Raw genomic sequence first — 24,707 nt, 5'->3', positions numbered from 1 at the left:
TCTGCTCAACAAAGGAAACTACCTACAGAGTGAAAAGAGGGCTTACTGGATGGGAAGATATTTGTACACTACACAATTGACAAAAGATTGATGTCTAGGATGTCTAGATGTCTCAGTCAATGTTCTGTTGCTGTGAAGAGACACCATGACCACAGCATCTCTGATAAAGGGAAACATTAAATTAGAGCTAGCTTACAGGTTCAGAGGTTTATTCCATTATCCTAGTGGTGGGAAGCGTGGTGGCACACAGTGGACATAGTGCTGGAGAAAGAGCCGACAATTCTACATCTGGGGCGGCAGGCAGCAGGAAGAGGGAGACAGACACTGGGCCTGGCTTGAGCATTTGAAACCTCAGAGCCCCCCCTTCCCCAGTGACACACATACTCCAACAAAGTCACACTTTCTAATTGTGCCCCTCTATAAGCCTATGGGGGCTATTCTTATTCAAACCACCACAATAGGGGATTCTATCTTTTAAAAAGATTTATTTAAAAGATTATTTTTATATACATGAGTATTTGCCTGCATGAATGTATGTGACCCATTTGTGTGCAGTGTCTCCATAGGCCAGAGGGTGGCATTGGATCCCCCGGAACTGGAATTACAAGCAGTTGTGAGCCACCATACGGGTGCTGGGAACTGAACCCTGGCTCTCTGTAAGAGCAGTAGGCATTCTTAACCATTAAGTCATCTCTCTAGTCCTTATAGAGAATTCTTTAAAACAACAAGTAAGTCTATAATACCATATTAAAGAATAGTAATCAAATTTTTAAAAGACATTTCCTAAAAGAAGACATTCATATGTTCAACAGGTACATTAAAAAATACTTGACATTGCTAATAACAAATACTCCACAACACTAATTGTGAGGGGGATACAAATTGAAACCAACCACAATGAGATATCACCTCACCAGGAAAATGGCTACTAAAAAACTGAATGTGACAATTGCTGGATGTGTGTGGAGAAAAGGAACCATTGCATTACATACTACTGTAACATAAATTAATACAGCCATTACAGAGAAGAACATGGAGGGTCCCACAAACATTGCAAATAAAATGACTGTCTGATTTACTTGCTCCAATCCTAGGTATTCATCCAAATAAGGTGAAATTGATATCTAGAGGGGCATCTGCAATGCCCCATTCACTGAGAACTACTCATAACAGCCAAGAAATGAAAACAAGGTAAGTGTTCATTAGCTGACAGCGGGTGTCAGGTGGTACAGTCACACAATGGGACATTATTCAGCCATGGAAAGAATGACATCCTGTCGTTTGTGACAGTGTGAATACAACTAGAAATCATCATATTAAACAGGAACTGAAAGACTAGGACATGTGATTTCATATGTGGAATCTAAGAAGGTTGATTTCACAGAAGGTGGGAGAAGTATGATGGTTACCAGGTGCCAGGGAGGGAAGGAATGCAGGAAGCATTGACTAGCAGGCATTTAGTTACAGGTAGACCTGAGTGGGAAGTTGTGATGTGTGTGACTATAAATTAGGTGTTATAACATTCAAGAAAGAAGAAGAAAGGATTTTTATAGTTTTTAACTTGTAAAAATAATATTTCAGGAGATGAATATGTTTGACTTGATTTAAACATTAATCACTCATGTAGTCACTATGTATCAAAGAACATATCAGATTAATATGTATAATTTATACTTTTATGAATCAGCTAAAAGAAGATCCACTCTATATTTCCATGTCTGCCTGTGACTTTGCAAATGGGCATTTGTCTAGCAGAACTTATCACAGACTGGCAACCCAAAAGCCTAATGGCTATGCTTAGAAGATTTGATGTAGCTACAGTAAACAGAGAGCTACTTAAGAAGAATTAAAGATTTTGTTAAGTAGCCAATTGGTTAAGGGTCTCGGGTTTCTAGACTACAAGGGTAAATAAAGATGATGACTTCGAGGCAAGACCTGTCCCTGTGAGTTAAAGTGAATGACACACGAACTACGCTTGCTTTGTGCTGGGGATCCATCCAGATGCCCCCAGCTGTAAAAGAGTAATACGAGGACTCATTAATTGGTGACTCTGAACACCTTCAGAAAGAGATCTTCACCACAAGCTTGAATTTTCTGACAACCTCCTAATGTATCAAAGCTGTAGAGAAAGGCTTTGCCAGTGTGGTAGCACAATGAAACACCCAATCATGGCTGGAAAGATCATCTCATTAAAAAAATTCATCCTTTATTAAAAACACTTTATTTGGTTTTGCTGAAGTCACTCTCTTGTTTTTATCCCTTAGAGCTGCTGTTTCACAGTTGATGCCAACATTTATTCTTTTTTTTGAACACATTCACATGGAGAGAGCTGTCTTTGACAAGGTAGGGACATTGACACCATACTTTCCAGTTTCCTCTTTACTCCATCTGCTTCCCTCTAGGACTGGAAATTTCAGTGACTAATGTGAATGGCTGTTGTTAAGTTATGGGATGTTGATAAAGTGTAAAATGCGGTTTGTTTATGTGGTGTTGTTTTACAACTGAATGTTAAGCTTGCTACAAGGAGTAGAGTCCATTTAGGAAGAACTCCCGAAAGCTGGAGCTGGAAGAGATGTGTTAAACCTTCACTTTCTCTTGTGTGGTCTTGGATGGGTCTTTTTGTCTTCTCTGAGCCTTGGATTATGCATCCTTGCTGAACACTAATAACACGTGTGCAGTGTTGGGGTGAGATGAGATTGTGGATATAAAGCACATAGTTCAGTGCCTGATACAAACCAAGCCTTCACAGAAGCACTTTCTGGGCTTCCTAACACAGAAATTAGTTCTGTTGTACCAATATCTTTAAACTCACTGAAAAGCCTAAGGAGCACCTTCTCTTAGCTAGACCCTGCTCTCAAAGTTAGAAAGGGAAGGGTAAGCAGGCTGAGGCATGTTGTTTGTTGTGAGAGGAAAGAAAAAGGAAACCTGGTGAGCCCTACTGCAGAGAAATGCAAGATCCAGTAAAAATACAGAAATGGGAGCAAGCAGTGTCTCAGGGCCAAGAGCCTAGGGAGTCTTCATAGAGTTCCAGGTTAGATCTTCAGTTATTCCAGCTGCTACAGCATGGTAGCATAGGCTGAGTGGCTTAAACAGCAAACATTTATTCCTTACTGTTCTGGAGGCTATGAAGTTCAACACCAAGAAGACATCAACAGAGCTTGTGTCTGATGGACTCGGCTTGCTTTGTATGTACATGTGGAGAGCTGAGGCAGAAATGGACCATTTCTTCTCAATACTGCCCATCTCTTAATGCTATCATATTAGGGCACCAACCTACGACTTGTAAATGTCCATAAATCCTCAGTCCAAACCAAGTTAGGCCCAATAGAATCACATCTGTCACGAAGACAAGAGGGTCCACAAGAGCCATGGCAGCGCAAAGCCAATGAGACACAGATCTGATTGTCACCCTTGAGGGACTGCAGCTTGAGGAAGTCTTTTGTGGAGGGAGTCTAGTATAGTATCGTAAGCTCAGATGGTCAGTGGGGTGAAGACTAGGCTGTAGAGCTAGGCAGGTCAGGTGTGTGTGTGTGTGTGTGTGTGTGTGTGTGTGTGTGTGTGTGTGTGTGTGATCCTGTACAGCAGTGCACTCTTACACTAGCATCTGAACACATGGTCGGTTCTACTTGAGCCCCCCCAGACCCACAGACCCACTCATTCTCCTGAGGTTTGTTGGTGGATCTCCTTGAATCCCTGGCTGGCCTTCTTTTTCCTGTTGCCCATATTATCAGGCTGCACCATCTACTAGCTTCTGGCTGCCTTGCTGGGTACAGGAGCTGAAGGCTGCCATGAAAGCTAAGCCAGGCCCTTCTTGAATTTCTGCCAGTCCTGCAGGACTGTCTCCTTTTCAAACCCAAAAAGTAAAATGGGGAAATGCCCTTTGTGTTTGAATTCTGCTTTCTCTGACCTGGAAGGTGTTGGGGTGGAGTAGGTCACAACACACCAATTGTCACTTCCCAGGGGTTGTCCAAATCTGCCACCTACCTTCCCTCATTCTGGAAATAATTTTTTTTTTTTTTACCTAAAGGAGAGATCTCTTTGAAACCTCAGCCTTTATGGACAGCTAGGCCTGGGGGCAGAAAATTTCTAATTAATGGAGGTACTCCAGTAGGAAAACATTTTGTGAAAATATAGTAGCCATTGTAATGGTATTTGGGGCTCCATTCCAATGAGAAGTACAGCATGGCAGGAGTGTTCTCTCAATGGTCCTAAGCTCAGAGGCATCATTGGCAGGATCACTGCTGTGGCTCTAGAGAGGAGGTGCCTGTCTCTTAGGTAAGAGCTCTCTATATGACTCACTTGGGGAGACCATGACAGGGTTCAGGTACTCTGGCCTATAGATGATTTTCTACTGGTTGGGTGGATGAGCTAGTAAAAACTTTACACTGGCCATAAAGAGAAGAAAGAAAGCCCACTGAAATGTCCTATAATTTGAAAATGATGAAAGCTACAAAACATATTGGGATTGAGGATTCTGGAACTTTATTTGGTAGTGAGCAGATATTTAAGCAATGGGTGGCTGGCTTCCACTGCCTGGGTGGATAGAATTGAAGCCAGGGAGATATCATCTTCCCGGTGGCTGCACTTCAGAGGCAAAGCTTCCAGAACATCCGTAACCCATCGTCTTGGACTTTTCCTATCACTGGATATTAGAGTACCTTTCTAGTAGATTCCATTTGTACCACTGTTATTAGAGCTTCCACTAGACCCAGTGGAAGCTATGGTTTCTATTACTTTTGCAAAGAAGTGTATTCCATGTGGGACTGTCTGGTAGGAAATTGGGATAGGAGCCTTGGTGCCTTGGGCCACTATTGACCATGTCTTGTATGCGTGGGGTGGATCCGAACTCAGAGTTCCTTTGATAAAGTTGGTGTAGATTTTTATACAAGTGTGATTTGACATAGGATTTGGGGGAAATTTCTGAGTCTAATGGTGGCACCTTGAATTCAGCTAGTTCCATGTGGAGCATGTCCTTGTTCTGGGCATAGGATATGTGGCCTTCTTAAGTTCATCTAAGTTGTGACAAACAGAACCGGTGTTCTTATCATTTCAGGTTCACCTTCCACCCAAGGCAGCTTCCACAATGGAAGCTACAAGAAGTTGCATCAGTATATAAGAGCATGGCAATGAGTGTTCTTATGTCTTCCTCTCTCCTTCTAAAGCTTTCTTCCCTTTTCAAAAACTGTCATGTAGTCAAGAGATGAGATTACTTTCTGATTGTTACTATGTTTTATTTTTGAAAGGGGAAAGTTTCAGAAAAGTCCATATCACTTCTTTTATGTTTCAATGTAAAAGTTTTAAGTAGCTCACACCTCTAAGTCTATCTCTTAGGAAGTGGAGGCAGGAGGATTACTGTGAGGTTGAGGCTAGCCTAAGCGATATAGTAAGACTCGATCTCTGCAACAAAACAGAACAAAAACCTGAAGGGACAATTTAATCCCAGCTGGAATCAAAGATGAGGAAAAGCAGGCTGTAATGTTTGCTAAGAAAACCTTTCTCTGTGTGGTGCTAGGGACGTAGGGATGGAACCTAGGGCTCTAAAAATGCCTTCTAGACATTCACGAGCAGCTGGGCTCATTGGATATAGGTTTTCTTCTTAATTTTAAAAATAGATGTTTGGTTCCTATGTAGATTAATTTGAGGAACACACACACACACACACACACACACACACACGCACACGCACACGCACACGCACACGCACACGCACGTATGTATACTCGAACAGATATGTGAGTACAGGTTCTCATGGATGCCAGGAGAGGACATCAGATTCCTATAGTTGGAGTTACAGGTAATTGTAAACTATCAAATGTGGGTGCTGGGAACCAAACTCAGGTCTTCCACAAGAACAGTGCAGACTCTTTCCACTGAGCCCTTTCTCCAGCCACCTTGAAAATCTTTCTTGGCTCACTTTCAGATTGTATGTACTAGCTTGGAATGTGTTTTATAGATGCTTTTATAGTCTATAGGGGCATTAAAGAATAATCTGGAAGCTGTGGATAGTGTATTCTATACCCCTTAGGGCAATATCATGGAAAACATTAACTACATATTTGCTAAATGCATGCATTAAATTGCCAAACTTTATTCAAAGAACCTACGTTGCAATTGTAAATAATGGATGATTATATACCTTCCTGTGGCACTGGTCAGAATTTTGGGATTGACAATGAATGCTTCTTCTTTTGCTTATCCCTCTTAAGCGAAGTATACTTCTTGATAAGGGTTGAGTGCTAAAATAACCTTCTTCCAGCATTTATTGGAAGAGGTGCACAAAAATTTCCTCAGAGATTTTCATCATTAACAAAAATATGATGCTGAATGGCATGAGGTCCAGAGAGACAGTGTTTCTATGGGCTAGTAGAAAAGTGCACTACATGCTGTTGCTAGGCAACAGACCATGCCAGCTCTTCTTGAATGAAGGCCAAGAGAATCAACAGAAACCAATGGGCTTATGAGGTGAAGGGTTTACACTCAAAATACCAACTTTCATATTCCTCTTGCCATTGTAGATGCCATATATCTTGGCCAGAATTTGGTGGCAAGGAGCTCTGCATGCAGCAACAGTTTAGGAAATTCTCCCCAAAGCCATTTTATGAAGTCTTGCTTATGGCCAAGTATTAATTATAGGATTTGTGTACAAGATGTAAATTCAAAGAGAAGGAACACATTTCTCTACATGATGTTCCATTTTCACCAATATGTAGCCGCCCACCTACTTTTTCCTATTTGAATATTCCATTCCAGGCCTTTCTCTCCTTGGCTACATGCTTCATGCAGAGTGGGTCTGCTCTAGACAACATGCTCAGATTACATTAGTAACTAGAAAATTCTGTCTTGCAGCAGGTGTTCAGGGTGCTGTGGCTTGCCATGGCTAACTTAACAAATGCACTATGTTGGGTTCCTGAAAGCATTCCAGTAGAAGAAATTGTGGCCGTGGCTGTGTTGGGAAACGCACCCATAGTTTAGCATCCAGGCTAGCAAATCATTTGACTTAAATCACACAAACTGTGTGCATTGTTCTGAATATATCAGGTACTGGCTCTCATAAATGGTATCACATCCCTACTATGTGCTAGATTGTAACACACAGTGTATGCATAATCCATTTACACTAGCACACACATTTATAAACTATAATGTATCCAATGTTTATTTTCTACTTTGCATTTTCCTTAAATTCAACCCTACCCAGTTACTTATTTTGACCATGAATTATCTTCAATGGGATTGACATCAGGGAGTTCTTGGCTGGTGGTAATACTTACAGGCTTCTAAGCCTCTGATAAGTCATGGTAACTGATGAAGCAGCCCATACTATTTCTTACAAAGAATTTTTCTCTCAGGTCTGCATAGATTCACTGTATGCTGACCTGAATTTTTGTTAAAAGGAGCTAAATCAGAGGTTCTGAGAAAAATTTCTGGAGACTTTAGAAAGGCTTTCTTTCACATAGCAAATTAAATAGTTTTGTTTGAAATAGTTACAAAAGAGTTTGACATATATGGCTAGGGACCAGCCCATGTGTCTACCTCCCACCACAAAATAATAGGGAAGTACACTTTCTTACTGTGTGCACACCCAGAATCATGCTTTTCTTCTTTCTGTGAACAGCTATGACTAAAATAATGAATTTTGTGTGAATGATTCTGCTTCTCGTTGGTTCCTCTCCATATGATTATATGATTAAACAATGTATTTCTCGTGTTTGCTGTTTATATTGATGAATTCATGCTTACATATTATTTGTTTGCAATATTTTGCAATTTAAATAATAATAATAATAATAATTTGTTTACATATTATTTAAATTTTGCAATCACCTAAGATATATTCATCTTTTTATTTGTAGCAGTTTTGAATTATTTGCTCTCACAAATGATGCTTCCAGGAACACTGTTGTCCCCTGCTTGTGCCAATGCTATGTCTATATATTTTTAGAACCTGACAAAGTGAGTGTGTGTGTGTGTGTGTGTGTGTGTGTGTCTGTGTCTGTGTCTGTGGGTGCTGTGTATGTATGGCATATGTACAAATGTGCATGTGTTCATACTCATGTGCCGTGGAGGACATAGGAAGATGTCAGGCGTCCTACGCTGTCACTTTCCACCTTGTTCCTTTGGGACACTGACTCTTAGTGAACCTGGAGTTAAGTTGGTGACCAGCAAGCACTAATAATCTTTGTGTCTCCCCACCTCTCTCAACCCTCTCCCATAGCACTGGGGGTGCCGGCATGTGAGCAGCCACACTTCACTCAAATCCTCATGACTGTTCAACAGGTGTTTGTTCTACCCTGTTGTCTCCCCGCTCCCCACGGCAGGGTGTATTTTTAAGTGTAGAATTACTGGGAGAAATGTGTAAGTTCAAATGTACTAGATGACTGCATCCTTTCCCCAATGCGGTTGTATCAGTTATGTGAATTTTCCTAGCTTTACTCTTACCATGTCACCACACCTATTTTTTTAAGAAAGTGTGGCAGACTAGAGGGGTTATGGTTCTGTTTGTCATTTGGTCGAGAACTCTACTTTCTGGCATGACTAAACATGGTTTTGAAGAGGGAGGAATTCATAGTTGTGACAATCTAGATGTAGATGTATAGCTTGAGATCTTGATTTCAATTTCTGTTTCATATTGTGGCCTTCACCTTCTTTCTCATTGGAAGAAATTTCTTTCTACAGAAAAATAATGGCTAGAAAGGATTGCTTGTGGTTTTATGGCCTTGGAGAGGGTTCTCAAATCTAAATTCCCCAAAAATGTTATAAACCCTCACAGATTAAGTCTGTATGAGTGCTGAAAATTACTAACATATCCTTTGGCAAATCTTTTAATCAGTGTCTTTATTGAAACAGTTACGGCAGAACTTGCCACAGGAGTTTTTCTTTTCTTTCTGCCCAATTTGAGATACAAACATTTACAAATATCATTGTCTTCACCCATGAAAGTACTACTGATGCTGTTCTTTGGATAAGTCTCCAGGTTTATGTGTTGGAAACTTCTTGGTTTAACAGTTTGGGATGTGGGAACTCCAAGGCCTTGTGGGCTTTGTATTTATGGATAGATTAATTTCCTTCCTTCCTTCCCTTCCTTCCTTCCTTCCTTCCTTCCTTCCTTCCTTCCTTCCTTCCTTCCTTCCTTCCTTCCTTCCTTCCTTCCTTCCTTCCTTTGAGACAGGGTTTCTTTGAGTAACAGTCCTGGAACTAGCTCTGTAGACCAGGCTCGCCTCAAACTCACAGACATCTGCCTGTCTCTGCCTTCTGAGTTCTGGGAGTAAAGGCATGCACCAGCACTAGGCTATATTAATGTCCTTATTGAAGGAGTACACATGTTATAAACAAGCCTGGCTCCCTTTGCCTTCTCCTAGTCTTGTGCTTTCCTGCTCCTCTCTCTTCTGTCTAATCATAGAGCAAGAATCTTGAACCAGACTCGCACCCCATGATCTGTGATTCTCAGCCTCCAATTGTAAGGAATTATTCCTGATCTTTATAAATTATCCAGTCCCCAGTGTTCTGTTATAGCACACAAAGTATGCTAAGAACGCATGTGCTAAATAAAAAGACAATGCATAAATCCTTCTCTCTTTTTGATAAGGTGCTTGCCTGCTTCATAGAGCAGTCACAGGTATTTGAAGAGAACAGGGCTTTCACAGAAGACTCCTTAGAAAGGAAAACACAAATCATGGAAGGAACAGTTCACTGGATATGACACTGAAGAACAAGGTCTGGCTTGCCCCTTTTAATGGTCACTAAAGTAGTGAGGTTAGGGAGCTAAAACTAATATAAATAAATTATTATCTCAGACAAAGGAAGGGGGAAGGATATAGCTGTGTAAAAATACACACTTTCAACTATTTTGGTCAATTTTATTTAACAATAGCTAAGTCATGGTTTTTCTATAATGTATAGCATGCATACATATATGTGCATGCATATGCATATACATTTCAAAGAATGCTATCCTGTATTTGGCCAGTGAACAAATAAATAGTAATTATATTGTCATTACTGTTCTCACATTTTTCAGCCTGAGTTTGGTAGATTTGCCTGTTTGGGTTGTATAGTACTGAGCCAGGGGATATATATGTCTAGGAGACAACAGCAGGTAAGATCTTGAGCAGTTAACAACACAAACCTCCATCTTGTAGTATATACTAAATGGCAGACTGGATGGAAAACTGTTTATACCAAGCATGGGAAAGGCTACAATTTATGAAGCTCTAAATGAGTCATCAAGGTTTCTCTTTATGGGGGAAGATAATATTAACAGCTGTTCCATTGGATTCCGTTTGCTCAGTTCAATAGGAATTTTCTAATGGTTTATCTATTTAATGTTTTACATCATGTAAATATTTTGCTCTGATTGTAATATGCATTTGGATCTCACATTTCAGGTTTATACTTTTGTGATGAGATGTTTTGGTATGTGCATTTTTGATCCAAGGAGATTGTTGAAGCGGAGCAGAGCTGTGTTTAAGAACAAATGGCTGATGGAAGGATTGTCAGTGAGGAGCACAATCCTACTGAAATTCTGTTCTGATGTCAACAATGTGCCCCCCCCCCCCAGTTTTTTGACATCCCCGATCACATGATTCCCTTCCCTTGCTGACTTCTTATTTATATCATTGCTTTTCCTCAGTTTCTTTACATCTTTTGTTAGTCAGGAAAGACTACATTATGTTCTGGTACCAAAGATGTCAGTGACTTCACAGTGCACACATTTACCTCTGGCTCTTGCCACATGTCCCACATTGGCCAGCAAACGCCTCTGCTCCTGGGGGCCTTGGGCTAAGCGAAGCCTCCTCGCTGCCTGGGGAAACACTACTAGAGCTTACTTCAGTTACTACAACAGGAAGAGGAACCTGGAGGACTTTGTAGAATTTTTCTCAGACTGGAAGTGACACACAGATCCTCTGCGTGGGCTTTCTGTGGAGGATCCATGAGTGGGTAACAGAACTCAAGAAGGAAGTAGAACTGAGTAGGTTAGTCACAAGAGTCACACTAGACACTAGTAAAATTAAAAGTGGGGGAGCCCATCTAGGAAAGGAATTCATTAAAATTCCCACCATCCTTATTTGGGTAGGTGTGGGACACTCCCTAGAGAAGCATCCCTGTAGACCCAGACGCCTCTGGGCCTGTCGGCAGTCACTTTTCCATGCAGACAAGGGGGACTCCCAAGACATATGCTAAGAGACTTGGTATCAGCTCACTTAGCCACTCTGTTTGCACTGTCCTGCCAAGGACACTCTCTGGCAATCAAGGGACACTGGGTTTTTAAAGACACACCTTTCTAAGAGGCCCATGGTGTTGTTTCTGTAGGATAAACATCCAGTGTGGAGTAACTGATCAACAGGTATGCCCATCTCGATGGAGACCTACTGAGCTTGAATGGGAGTTGTTCTTCACACACTCTCCTGCTCTGAGGTTTGTCAATATTGTAAATATCTGTGTTTATGTGTTGGGGAGTGAGGACCGTAGTGGATAGGTTAAAAAACAACCAGGCAAAAAGAATTATCTTGCTCAAGATAGACAATGCAGCTTTGAAAACTGAGGATTTTTTGGAAACTTGTGAAGATATACATATATAAAAGAGAGCAATCTACTAAAATAAAGAGACATTTAAAGTGAAAGAAACAATGGCTGATGGGCTAATGAAAATTAGCAAAGCTATTGATGAAGATGATTGTCTGGCAGGTAGAAAGAGCAATGCCTTGACCCCTAGGATGCAATGCAAAAGGAGAATGTTATACAATGTGCAAAAACAGCAGGAGATACAAAAGACAGATGCAGATGTCCAGCATCCTCCCTATCAGGCTGGGACCACAGTGATGCTGATATCTTGAAGACAGCATCACTAGATTCAAGAAGACTGCTGCTGATCAGAAATGGCTTTGAGTTCTGAGTAGGATGAGAAAAAACAAGCAGGCAAATAAATAAAAACTATTCCTAAATATAGCCTACGAAATCTGAGATAAGGAGAGGTCAGGGAACATTCTGGATGCTTTTAGAAAGGAGGTAGGAAAATAGTAACAACCAATCAGTTGATCACATGCTTGAGAATCAACAGAGCACTGATGTGATCCTCATTAGAGGAATGATGATCTTGACAAGGTAAACACAGTCTTCAAAGGGAGGAGGTGCAATGTGGCACGGCACGAGTTTCTGAGTCCTTCTCTCTAGTTTACTAAAGGAAGTATAGACATGCAATTCTAGGGTGGGTGAGGGGGTTCATCTGGTTAAGAAACCCTCTGAGTCTGATGGCTTGAGTTTGATCCCCGGGATTCAGTGCTGGGAGGAAAGAACAGACACCCCAAAGTTTCCTTCTGACCCCCACCTATGCACTGTGCATGCATGTGCTCACACATGTGCACCCCACATATATACAATTAATAAAATATTTTTAAAAAGAAATTGAATTTTACACAAATGGAATATTCAAATCATAAGATTTATGAGGTGTGAGAAGGGAGCCTTTACATTTTTTTGATTTTTTTAATGTGTGCCAGTGTTTTGTCTGTACCGTCGGAGGTCAGGAGAAGATACTTGATCCCCTGGAACTGAAGTTATAGAAGATAATGAGCCATCATGTGGGTGCTAGAAACCAAATGTGGGTTCTCTGCAAAAGCAGCAAGTGCTTTTAACCCCTGAGCCATTTCTTCAGCCCTATGGGGATCTTTTCAAAAGAATTATGCAAAATTCAAAAATTTAAAAAAACTTTTAAAGATGTTGCCAATAATAGAAGAATCACTAGCAGGTTGTCTCATCACGGAGGGCCTCAGACCTGATCGTAGGCTTACTTCTGGTCTGCTCCTTTCTCTGGCCTGATTGATTAGTTCAGCTGTCATCCTGAGTGCTATGGGTGTACCAGGAAGTTGAAAGGGAGTATGGAGGGCAGAGTAGAGTTCTCTCTCACTAGGTTTTGTTAGTTCATCAGTATAACTTGATTAATCTGTTGGGACTGCCAGTCTTATTTTTTCATGTGTAAAACGGGGAGGTTAGATTAAATTATAGGATGGAATTGTGTTTGCAGCACTCTGGGGATGATGCACAGTACTTGGAGATCATCTCTTGGGATGGGGTTATGTTTAGACCTGTTTTCAGATGTGCGTGAAAGATCTCATTTGTGCAAAAGTGCATGTGGGGTTAGATTTTTCCCTCCAGTTCCTTGAGTTCTAAATTCCTAGAATTCTGTAATGACAGCTGGGGAGAGAGAGAGGGGGTGGGGGACGATGACTAAATATTGATAAACAATTGGTTCTTTTTATTCTATCTGAAAATGAGTTAAGAATAAAGGTTGTTTCAGTGTGAAAATAAATCACTAACAGATAAGAAGGACAGGCTAAGGTGAATATTAGAATTTGAGTTCTAGCTGTTTGTAAGCGCCTCTCTTTCAGATCTTGAAGGTGTTTGCTTTCTAAGTAAATAATATCCAATCAAAAAAAAAGTTTTTGTTGGTCAGGTTTCCTGATGTGCACACAGCTCTATCTGCTGGCAAATTTATGTTTTGTTTTGTTTTTTACTCCTTAGGAAATGATAATGTAATGTAGTTTAATTAAGTCCCTCTCTCCTTCCTCCATCATGGTACTTCCTGACAGAGCCTCCCCCCTTCCTGCTGTCTGTGGGAAGATAGAGATGACAGAAAGGAGAGCTACTGCCTGGGCTGTGCAAATGCCTGGATGTAAATTAATCTTAAATTAATCTGGAAAACATTAAATTAAACTAATATTTAATGAAGTGTAGCTTTTTGGAAGTAAATTGTGACTTCCTTTAGTATTTCAGTGCAGGCGGCTGTGGTGCGTAGGGGTTTCTTAGTTGCACACTACACTGGCAGCTTTTCTGCATTAGAATGCCGTAGATCAGGATTGCCGTTTGAATTTCTCATTTTCTAAACTGGAGAAGAAACCTCTTTTTTTGTGACATTTATTAGTCTTTGCTCTTCTATTACATAAATAACAGCTTAATCTAAATTTTGGTCTTTAATCATTTATATATTTGCTCAGTGACTCCCCAGTAATATGATGTAGGGATGACTGGATGTCCACTCACAGACAAAGCATCATGGATAGTTGTATTGTAAACATCCATGTGACCAGATATTACAGGGTGCAGGGGTGTCTAGTAGGACATTTCGATGGCCATCAGGCCCCATCTACTTCATGTGGACACAAACGCGGACCACACTGCCTGCCATCATGACTTGCTGTTTAAGTTGTGATTAAGATCAAATGTAGATGACAATGATCTGTTCTTACCTCAGAGATCAGAAGTTACAGGTCCTCCTAAGGGATTGGGGCTCTGTTATGGTTTTAATATTTAAAAATCCCTTTAGGCTATGTTGATTGCTTGGCCACCACCTGATGGCGCTGTTTTGGAAGGTTCTGGAAACTTTAGGAGGTAGAGCTTAACTGGAGGCCACTGAGGGCTGGTTCATGGCATTGGGGGTAGGGATGGGGGCAGGAGCAGCATATTTTGTTCCATGGTAAAATGTGTCTATTCTGTTTCCGGAGTGCCATCAGACAAATGGCCTCTGGCACATGTTCCTGTTGCTATGATGTACTACATCACTAAAGACCAAGTAAGAATGGACAAAGCCCTCTGAAATCATGACCAAAACAAGTACTTTTTGGGTTGGAATATTAGGACATTAAGACTGATACACACACACACACACACACACACACACACACACACACACACACATACATGTACACACACATGCACACACACACACATGCAGTCACACACATGCACACACACACACATGCACGCACACACATGTGCGCACATGCACTTGGTGGGGAGAAGATAGAGAAAATTATGTCTGGATTTGACAGTTTTGCTTTTTAACTAATTTAACTCCCTCTATGTGACAATAACAATATACATTTAGATTGTTCTACTTCTATACCCTTAGAAAACCTTCCTTCTGGTCAATCTTCCTTGGCCTTCTATCAGTATTTAGATATGAACCCACTCTGGAAAGAAATCTGCTGTAGTCCAGGTGCATCTGGCCTGCAAGATGCTGTCAGATCAGGAGAAAATGAAGTGCAAATCAGGCAAGAAAAGGAATGGGAATATTTGGGGGAAACCTAGGCCATTTTCTCAAAGGTAGGCATAATTATTCAATTAACATTGAAAAATCAGAGGGTTTTCACCAATCTGATCACTGGGGTAAGCCAGTTCAGTCCAGGTACCCTCTCTACCATTTCTAGTAGTATAAACTGGGGTCATCCTTGGGGATTCCTAGCAACTTCCCTAGCACTGGGTTTCTCTCTAGCCCCATGATATCTCCCTCTATCATGGTATGTAGCTGGAGAAGTCTCTCCAGGTCCCACCAAGCCCTGGCAGTCCGACAGCCCACTTATAATAAACACACAGATACTTTATTATTTAAACTGTTTGGCCTAATGGATCAGGCTTCTAGCTATCTAGTTCTTACATCTTAAATTAACCAATTTCTATAAAGCTATACCTTGCCACATGGCTCGTGGCTTACCAGCATCTTCACATGCTGCTTGTCATGGCAGCAGCTGGCAGAGTTTCCCTCTGCCTTCCTGTTTTCTCATTTCTCCTCTCTGTTAGTCCTGCCTATACTTCCTGCCTGGCCACTGGCCAATCAGTGTTTTATTTATTGACCAATCAGAGCAATTTGACATACAGACCATCCCACAGCAGTGGTATCTATTTCATTGTTTTCCCACTCCATCCCTGTTCTAGCTGGGCCATCTTGTTCTCTTATGTTCTCATCCCCTATCCCCTACCCTCCATTGCCTACCCCTCCTTCCCAGTTAACTCATGGAGATCTCATCTTTTTTCCCTTCTCAGGGAGATCCATGCATCCCTCTTTGGGTCTTCTTTGTTATCTAGCTTCCCTGGAATTGTTGGTGGTTGTCTGGTTATCCTTTGCTTTACATCTAGTATCCATTTATGAGTGGGTATGGTATATACCATGTTTGTCCTTCTGAATCTGGTTTACCTCACTCAGGATGATATTTTCTAGTTCTATTCATTTGTCTGCAAATTTCATGTTGTTGTTTTTCTCTGTGAATACCTTAACTGTCATCACAGAGCTTTTCTCCAGTGACTGATGGAAGCAGATGCAGAGATCCACAACCAAACACCAGGCAGAGCTCCAGGAGTCCAGTCAAAGAGAGAGAAGAGGGATTCTATGAGCAAGTGCATCGGGATCATGATGGGGAAATCCATAGAGATGACCAAACCAAACTAGAGGAAACTCATGAAAGTTGGATCAATGGCTGTTGAACCTGTATGGGACTGGACTAGGCCCTCTGCATAAATAAGACAATTGTGTAGTTTGATCTGTTTGGGGGAGGGCCCTGGCAGTAGGATCAGAATCCATCCCTGATGCATGAGAGGGCTTTGTGGAGTCCACTACCTATGATGGGACACCTCATGCAGCCTTGAGGCAGGGGGAAGGGCTTGGACTTGCCTCTGCTGGAAGTGCCTTCCTGCAGGGGGGTTGGGAGGGAGAGGCTTGGGGCGAGGATTTTTCTTAATGAAAAAAAAAAAAAAAGAAAAATCAGAGGGTTATTTGCACTATTAAAAATGGAAACAAAACCCACAAATTTGGAAGTAGCTAATTGCATTGCCAAGGGTTCTGTCATTCCTAATTATTGGTGACCAACACAGTGTTTAAAAAGATTGTATGGTAGTTTCACTGATCTCCTTGATTCTGAAATTTGTCTTTCTTAGGTAGACCTGGTATAAGTCAAGAAACTAATCAGAAGCCTAGACTGGGCAGGGTGGGCATACAGTGAGCATAGAGTGGGTAGAGTGGGCACATGGAGCTTAGAGTGGGCAGAGTATACATACTGCCCCCCTGCCAGATAGGAAAGAAGAAGTCAGCTTGAATAGTGTTTTCCAACTTCAATACACAGTAGCATTAGCTACTTGTAGGTGAGGCCAGGTCTCTGACTTGCAAGACTGGCCAGGAAATGGGTTCCTTCAGTTAGCCTGATTTCCTGCTGGCATACGCATATTGTGCTGTATCTCTCTCATCATCACTTTCCAATGTAATTTATACTCATTCTTGGAAGACTTACACCATTCTAATAAGCACACCATTCATCTTCTGTAGAGGATAACGTGCTGCCTCTGTGTGGTCTCACGGGTCATAAACAGAATGCATACCTGTTGGTGAGTTGTAGAATGATGTGATTAAGGGTAGGCTAGGTCCTGAAAAGACAGGGACAAATCTCCTCTGTCTTTTCTCCTTTGTTCTCCTCTGTCTTTTCTCCCACATAAAGATGGTGCGAGATGGTATGAGAAGTGTAGAACACTCAAGGTTTGATAATGTAGGATAAGGAGAGAAATGAGAGAAGGGGGAAGAGAGAAAGAGAGAGAGAAAGGATGAATGCATGCATGTAGGCCAACAAGTGTACACAAAGGGAGAGTTGAGAATGTTCCAGGCTAGGTTAATAAAAGGAGCAGGAGAAATGGATAAGCAAAGAGTATCAGTAACAAACCTAGAAGGGGAGGAGAGGAAGGGATCTTGACAGCGTGTCTAAGATCACTCAGAACCCATCAGACTCTTCCAAAGCCAGAGACAGGAAATTGAAAGAGATGATTACAGTGAGGAGAAAGGATAGAGTCTAAAGCTATCCAACAGTGCATGCCATGTGGAGTTCTGTGAAGGCCTTGATTAAGATTCAGGATAATCACAATTGAAAAGTATAAGTCAGAACAGCCATGGTGGATGATAAAATTGCATAGTAATAAGCAGATTTTGTTGTGTAAGAAGAAAGTGCCAACTGTTTTTGGATTCTATAAACCTAAACTTTGAGGGTGAGAGAGAGAGGCATGGAGTGAACCAGAGTGAGAAAGTGGATGTGTACACTGTGTGTGGATGTGCGCTGTGTGTGTGTGCACTGTCAGTCCTGTGTGTATGTGCACCGTCAGCGCTGTGTGTGTGCACACCGTCAGCGCTGTGTGTATGTGCACCGTCAGCACTGTGTGTGTGTGTGTGTGTGCACCGTCAGTGCCGTGTGTACAGAACCTGAGAGGTCTGTGCTGGTGGCATGCCGGTGAGGGCTGACTCTTGCCTGAGACATTTCACCTCTATCAAATGCTACTCTGTCCTACTTTCAAGTTAGGGCAATTGTCAGAGAGTACAGTAGTGCTCTGTGCCTCGATGACCCTACTCCACTGGCTGAACAAAATGTCAAATGAAGATGGATTCCCTTCTGGGATCATAATTAACTACAACAACACAATTATATAGTTACTTTTAGCTTCTTGTAGACAGTGGAAAACACAAAATATTTGAGGATAAATGAGGATCTCCTGTGGTTTGAAGTGTGTCATTCAAAAGCATATATTTTATTCCTAACCTCTGTTCCCTATGAATATGACTTTAGGGTTTACAAAAATCAAACAAGGTCATATTGGATTCAGGGAGCCCCACATGCTAGGTGTTCTGTTAAGGAGAGAGAGAGACTGTGAGACACACAGTGAAGACCTTGCGGTCATGGAGGCAGAAGTTGGAATGGTGCAGGTTCAAGTCAAGAATTCCAGGGGTTACCATCTGCTTCCAGAAGCTGTAAGAGATAAGGAGAGTTTTCTCTAGGACAGTCATATGGAGAGTGGCCATGCTGACATCTCAATTTTGCATTTCTGGACTATAACTAATAGAGAACTAATTTGTTGCTTTAAGCTACTCAGTTCGTTATGACAACCAAGAGAAACTAACCAAGGCAGTTATACAGTGTGACACAGAAGTCAGTTGCTCCTGCATCATTGATACACCACCTGCTTCTACCTGTGAGGACCATTTGTGATGCAGAACTTGATTTGTTACCTGCTTCCATAGGAAATCCCACCATGTGTGTTCAGGATGCTGAAATTTTTGGTATGTCTTAATGAACACTGGGGACTCATCATAAGGGTGTCATCCTGTGTTTCAAACATATTCTACAGTTCGCTGTGGAATTGTCTCCTTATAGATAGGCTGTTCTCACTCATCTATCCCTTTCCCTCTGAAACAAAAAGATCCATAATCGTCTCTGCTCATCTATAAAGGCTCTGTGGTCCATAACCCCCATTAGATATATGACTGTACTGAATACTATTTATTCTGATGATACACTGATATATGACAAATCTTATGTTAAGTTCAGTAGAAAATTAGCTATAGTAACTAATAATTAAATAGAGTAATTTTATTAATATGATTTTGAGCTATCGATAAGTAAAATAAGGGTTCCTTAAGTGCAAGCACTATGATACTGAGATAATCTGATAGTTGAGAGTTGAAAGGTCTGCTAACTAACTAATGGGTGGGTAGCATATACAATGTGAATATTCTGGACAAGTAGATCAAGTTCTGAGTAGGACAGCATGAAGGTTTATCATGTTACTAAGAATTATGATCAATTCCAAATTATGAATTGTTTACTTCTGTAATTTTCACTTAATAGCCTCAGATCAGCTAATCACAGCTAGCTTAAACTATGGAATGTAAAATGTGGGAAACAAAATAATAGTGCAAATCTGTCTCAAGTTATTAGCAATAATGGAATGCCTTTGAACATATTCTTGCTTATCATAACATTCCTTTGTAACACATAAGCTCATCTTTTGGGAGAGTTTGGTGAATAAATTTCTTCGTGATACTATACATGAACTACATAAGAAAACACCCGTTTCTCTTATTCTCTCTTTAGGTCCTTTTCCACTTAAAACGCACATCCCTACATATACTACCTAGAATCCTGTGAAGAGATCATCACTCAAGTGTAGGAAGCTCCTTAGACTTAACAGGGCATCATTAATGCTGCAATGACACCCAGGAAATGTAGGGAAGTGAAAGTCTGAGCTATCAAGAAAAGGCTTCTCATATTGTGTATCCTAATAAACTTGCCTGGGGATTGGAAGACAGAGCCAGCCACTAGATTAGACATAGAGGCCAAACAGTGATGACACATATCCTTAATCCTATCACTCAGGAGGCAGAGATCCACCTGGATCTCTGTAAATTCAAGGCCACACTGGAAACAGAGCCAGGCAGTGGTAGCACACACCTTTAATCCCAGTACTGAGAAGAACACACCCCTTTAATCCCAGGAAGTGATGTCTGGGCAGAGAAAGGTATATAAGGTGTGAAGAAACAGGAACTCACTCTCTTGAGACTGAGGATTTCCTAGGGGTAAGAACTTGTGGCTGGCTTGCTCTGCTTTTCTGATCTTTCAGCTTACACCCCAATATCTGGCTCTGGGTTTTCTATTAATAATATCTTTTAAGATTCATGTTACATTCTTAACTGTTAATTTTTTTATTTTTCAAATATATGAAAGTGATTTAATTATTTGCTGTGTTTTATCTGGTCTATCACTCAATAAATATAACTGAATTGACCTGATTCATGCTAACTAGTTTTTTTTTTAAACACAAGCAGGTCTATGGTGCATTGAAAATATGGTTTTTACACTTGTACATGCATGAGATTTAGAAAGTGATAATCAGGGTTGTCTAATATATGGTCCACAGGTGGCATGCATGTTGGGAGAATGAAACCCAACATGTTTGAAATGACATCATATCACAATATCAAAAGGTTGGATAACCCTGAACAATGCTAGAGATACATCCTGGTTGGTTTCTTTGTTATTGTACTATTCACATGCTTAAAGATCATACATATTATTGAAAAGGTTGATTCGAGAGAACAGGAATGACTAAAGCTAAGATTTGCAGTAAGGTGACAGAGAAACAAACTCGTTTATTTTATCAGAACGCGAGTGTTAGAGGGAGACTCCATGACAGGAAACACTGTTGGCACATATGAGGGCAGATCCCAAACTTTAAAACCAGAGTCACTCCAACGTCATACCTTCGGGGAGTTTTTAAGAATGGCGGTCAAGTGACTTGGGAGATGGCACAGTTGGTGACATGTTTGCCACACAGGCATGAAGATCTGAGCTGGGATTGCCAGCACCCACATAAAAGCTCGCATCTTTAACCCCAGCATCAGAGAGGTAGGGACAGGTGTGTCCCTGGAGTTAATGCTTCCATATGTAGTTTTTAGAGGGAGACTCGCAATCGAGGGACTAAGTTCAGGGTGCACTATGCTTCCTTAAGCCTTTGGTGCGGCATGGAAGGGGGTCTTATTTCAGTGTTGCTGATTGCCATTCCGCTTGCCCTCTCACAAATGTGTCTCTGCCTTTGACAAACCCATAGCACACAATCCTAGCCCCTGGGAGTCTGTGTAGTGTAGCATGAATCCTAAAGGGTCTTATTAATGAAAACAAACCTGGAGCCAAGTATTGGGGTGAACACTGAAAGATCAGAGAAGCAGAACAAGCCATAGCCACCTCACCTTGCCAATTCCTCAGCTGATCCTCTTTCCTCAGACTGGATGCCTCTCAGGTGAACTGTGCTGCTCAAAAGCCTAAAAGCTTAACCAGCTCTAGTTCCTGGTGCTCATGCCTCATACACCTTTCTGCTTTCTGCCATCACTTCCTGGGATTAAAGGCTCTTGTTACCATGCCTGGCTTTTTCCAGTGTGGCTTTAAACTCACAGAGATCTGGATGGATCTCTGCCTTAGGAATGCTAGGATTAAAGGCGTGTGTGCCACCATTTTCTGGCCTCTATATCTAGTGGCTGTTCTGTTCTCTGACCCCAGATAAGTTTATTAGGATGCACAATATTTTGGGGAACACAATATCACCACAGTGTAGGAAAGATCATGGGCTCCAGGTCAGCATGTGCTACACAAAGCACACAGCCAACTTGGACTGCAAAATGGGACTTGTCTCAAACAAACAAACAAATCAAACAAACAAAAACACTCAGGGTTGTTACTGACTTGAATAGAAACTCTCTCCCACTAGCTCATGTGTTTGAATCCTTGGCTCTCAGCTGGTAGTGCTGTGATGGGCAGTTGTAAAACCTTTTGGACATGAAGCTAGCTGGAAGATGTAGGGTCATAAGGACTTGAGGACTATCACCAGTTGCTTCCAGTCTGGCTCTCTGCTTATTTAGACGCCAATATATAACAAGCCCCACCACAAGCTCCTACCACTACAGATGGAGCCCTAGCCACCATGCCTTCCATCCATGATTGACCATAGCCTATCAAATTATGAGCTCCAAGTCAACCTCTTCCCCATTTAACTTGCATCTTTCAGGTGTTTTGTTATAGTGAAGAGAAAAGTCATACAACGTTAGAGCTGGTCCTACATCAATCACACCAGCAGGTGTGAATGTCAAAGACACTCAGCTGTACCTGAGTGGGAGCTGCCTTTACCAGCAAGCACCTTGCCTTTCTTTGAAATGGTCTGTGAGCCCCACGAGGAACAGGACTTTCTGAGGCTGAACATGAAAGTTTTCCAAGGCGCTCTGTTTTCCTGACAGACCACGGAACTTCTAGGACTCTAATAAAAGGCAGGCTGCTATTGCTGTCATGTCAAAAACGCTGGCGTCGGGAAAGGCGACATGATTTCATGGCTAATGATTCCCTCCCTAATATCAGTGTGGGCTGCAGTGAGGATAACCAAGTTGAGCTGTCTTAGATCAAATGATTCAATTAGGCCAGCTGTCCCTATTTGTCATGGCTCAACTCGCTTTCAAATTACCTTTCCAAAGTGCATACGTGCCTTAGTATAGAACTTAACAGCTCAACTGTTTCAAAGAAAAGGGAGGCTTCGGCATGATTAGAAAAAAGTCACTGTTTTTTCTCTTTTTACCCTCACAGGCTTCTCTACACCTCCTGGCCCATTCTCATGGGAGGACCAGTAAGTGTCTGCTCAACTCACTCTGCAGAACCAGTTATTATCAGGACAGTGTTTACCTCAGAAGCCTTGGGGGTGTCTTTTGACCAGAAATTGTTAACTCAGAAAAGGAAGCACTGGTGAAGAAAATCCTAAATTGTTAAAGAAAGTAAGGCTGGGTTGGTTTTTTTTTTTGACGGGGGGAGGAGTGATTTTCCTAATTTCCAACACTTCCATTGGCATTTGAGAAAAAAGAGAGAGAGAGAGAAAAAAGGAAAAATTTGCATCAGAAGGGAAAGGCTCACGGATGAGAAGTGTAAACCCTAAACTCTTGAGATCAAGGGGACTCTGAAATGAGAGGGTTTATCAAATGCTTCCACATGTTAGCCACAAATAGCAGCAAGTTCCAGGACATGTTCCGTAGCCTACCAGCATCCCTATCAGCATCCCTACCAGCATCGGGTCTAGATAATAGCTGGAGCATGTCTGCTAGACCAGCACTAAGAGAAACTTTAGGGAGAAAATGAAAAGTTTTTTTTTTTTTTATGTTGAACCTTCCCTGCAGAGAAGAGCCTCTGGGTATGAGACATGCAGACAGCTTTAGGACAGAGCTGCGGTCCTTAGGAGAAATGAGTGTTGTTGCTTCTGGGTTGATTTGGGTTGTAAGAGGTGTATGGTAGAAATGGGAATTGAATAGAGGGTTGACATCTAGTATCTTAAACAGCCTTTGTTGTGAGCCTGTAGCCTGTTTACTGATCTCACCTTTCTTCCACTCTCCAGCCGGTTTTATCACCTTTAGGACATCTTGGATTTTTTTTCTCTCTCACTAGACTAGTTAATGGAGATTCGGGGCTCTGTGTTAGATCATGTGTTTAGTATGTGCAAGGCCCTAGGTTCAACCCCAGCACCAAGGAAACAAAGGAGGGAGAGAGATGAAGAAATGTGTAGCTTTCATATGGGTTCAGGCCAACAGGAAAGACTGTTGTAAGAGACAGAGCTGTAACTGACCTTCACTAGAGAAAGTAGGAAAAGGTCAGAATCATAGTGTTTCTATGTGAGTAGTCGAATTACCTTAAGGGGGAAATGACCAGTCTACTGCTAGGTACTGGTTAGATATCAGAAGTCTTGAAGGACAGCAGGGGCGATAAATGATGTCCTCCCTCATAATAAACAGCTTGTAAAAACAAGAATTGGAACTGAACCACAGGGCCCTAGTTACTGATCAGAGGAGGAATCAGACCCAAGTCTGAACTCTGGCCCAGGGAGCAGATGGAGACAGGCCTTCTGAACATCTATGTGCTATTAATCTATAGGGGATCCGTGCCTGGTTCCCAGAGTACTGGCCTTGCAGGATTACTCTGATAAAGAACAAGGACATACCATTGCCTTCCTGGAAGAATCAGTCCAAATGGACCTGCTCATCACCTAGACAGGAAACTGTCTCCTGGAAGTACAGAAGTACCAGAGACTTGAGAAACAATAATCTTGCCTAAACTATAAACTGGCAGAATGCTCTCTCTAGCCATGGCCCACCGTCACCCCTTCCCCCAGAGTGTACTCTTCTCTGCACTATGATGAATTCTGTCTTTCTTCACTCTGTGCATATTCTCTAGATTCTTTCCACAGAGATCAGAAAGTCTGGGAGTCTCAGGGAATCCAGTAAAGATCCCGGTTACACTGTCACGAATAGCCCGAATAAAGGAATGGGCCAAGTGACAGCGAAAGGTGTTATATAGAGGCCGGGGTAACAGAGCAAAGACCTGGGGCTTGATTTCTGACCCGCTAGGTCTTGCAGACAGTGACTACCAAATCTTGGCCCTTCATTTTTGTTGCCTTTTGTTTTGAAGAGGCATGAGGATCATTGCTATCAGAAGGAGAAAAGCAATTGAAGTGATTTTAGAGAGGAATGTAGCATGAGTAAAACAGGCAGAAATCCAGGAGCTTGATCTAAGGGAGAGAAAATGAAGGTGAGAGCCCTGAAATATTCC

The 24,707-nt window shown here is 41.7% G+C and overlaps 1 long non-coding RNA gene across 1 annotated transcript; it reads left to right on the top strand.

Moving 5' to 3' along the window:
- The first annotated feature begins 619 nt into the window (after window positions 1-619).
- LOC143271627 (uncharacterized) lies at window positions 620-22,882 on the top strand. Its single transcript, XR_013048830.1, has 3 exons — window positions 620-1,191; window positions 2,265-2,343; window positions 22,704-22,882. It is a non-coding gene; the product is annotated as an uncharacterized LOC143271627 (long non-coding RNA).
- Window positions 22,883-24,707: the final 1,825 nt, after the last annotated feature.

Source organism: Peromyscus maniculatus, chromosome 2 (assembly GCF_049852395.1).
Source record: "Peromyscus maniculatus bairdii isolate BWxNUB_F1_BW_parent chromosome 2, HU_Pman_BW_mat_3.1, whole genome shotgun sequence".
Taxonomy (NCBI): domain Eukaryota; kingdom Metazoa; phylum Chordata; class Mammalia; order Rodentia; family Cricetidae; genus Peromyscus; species Peromyscus maniculatus.
This window is presented reverse-complemented; position numbering and strand designations above follow the sequence as displayed.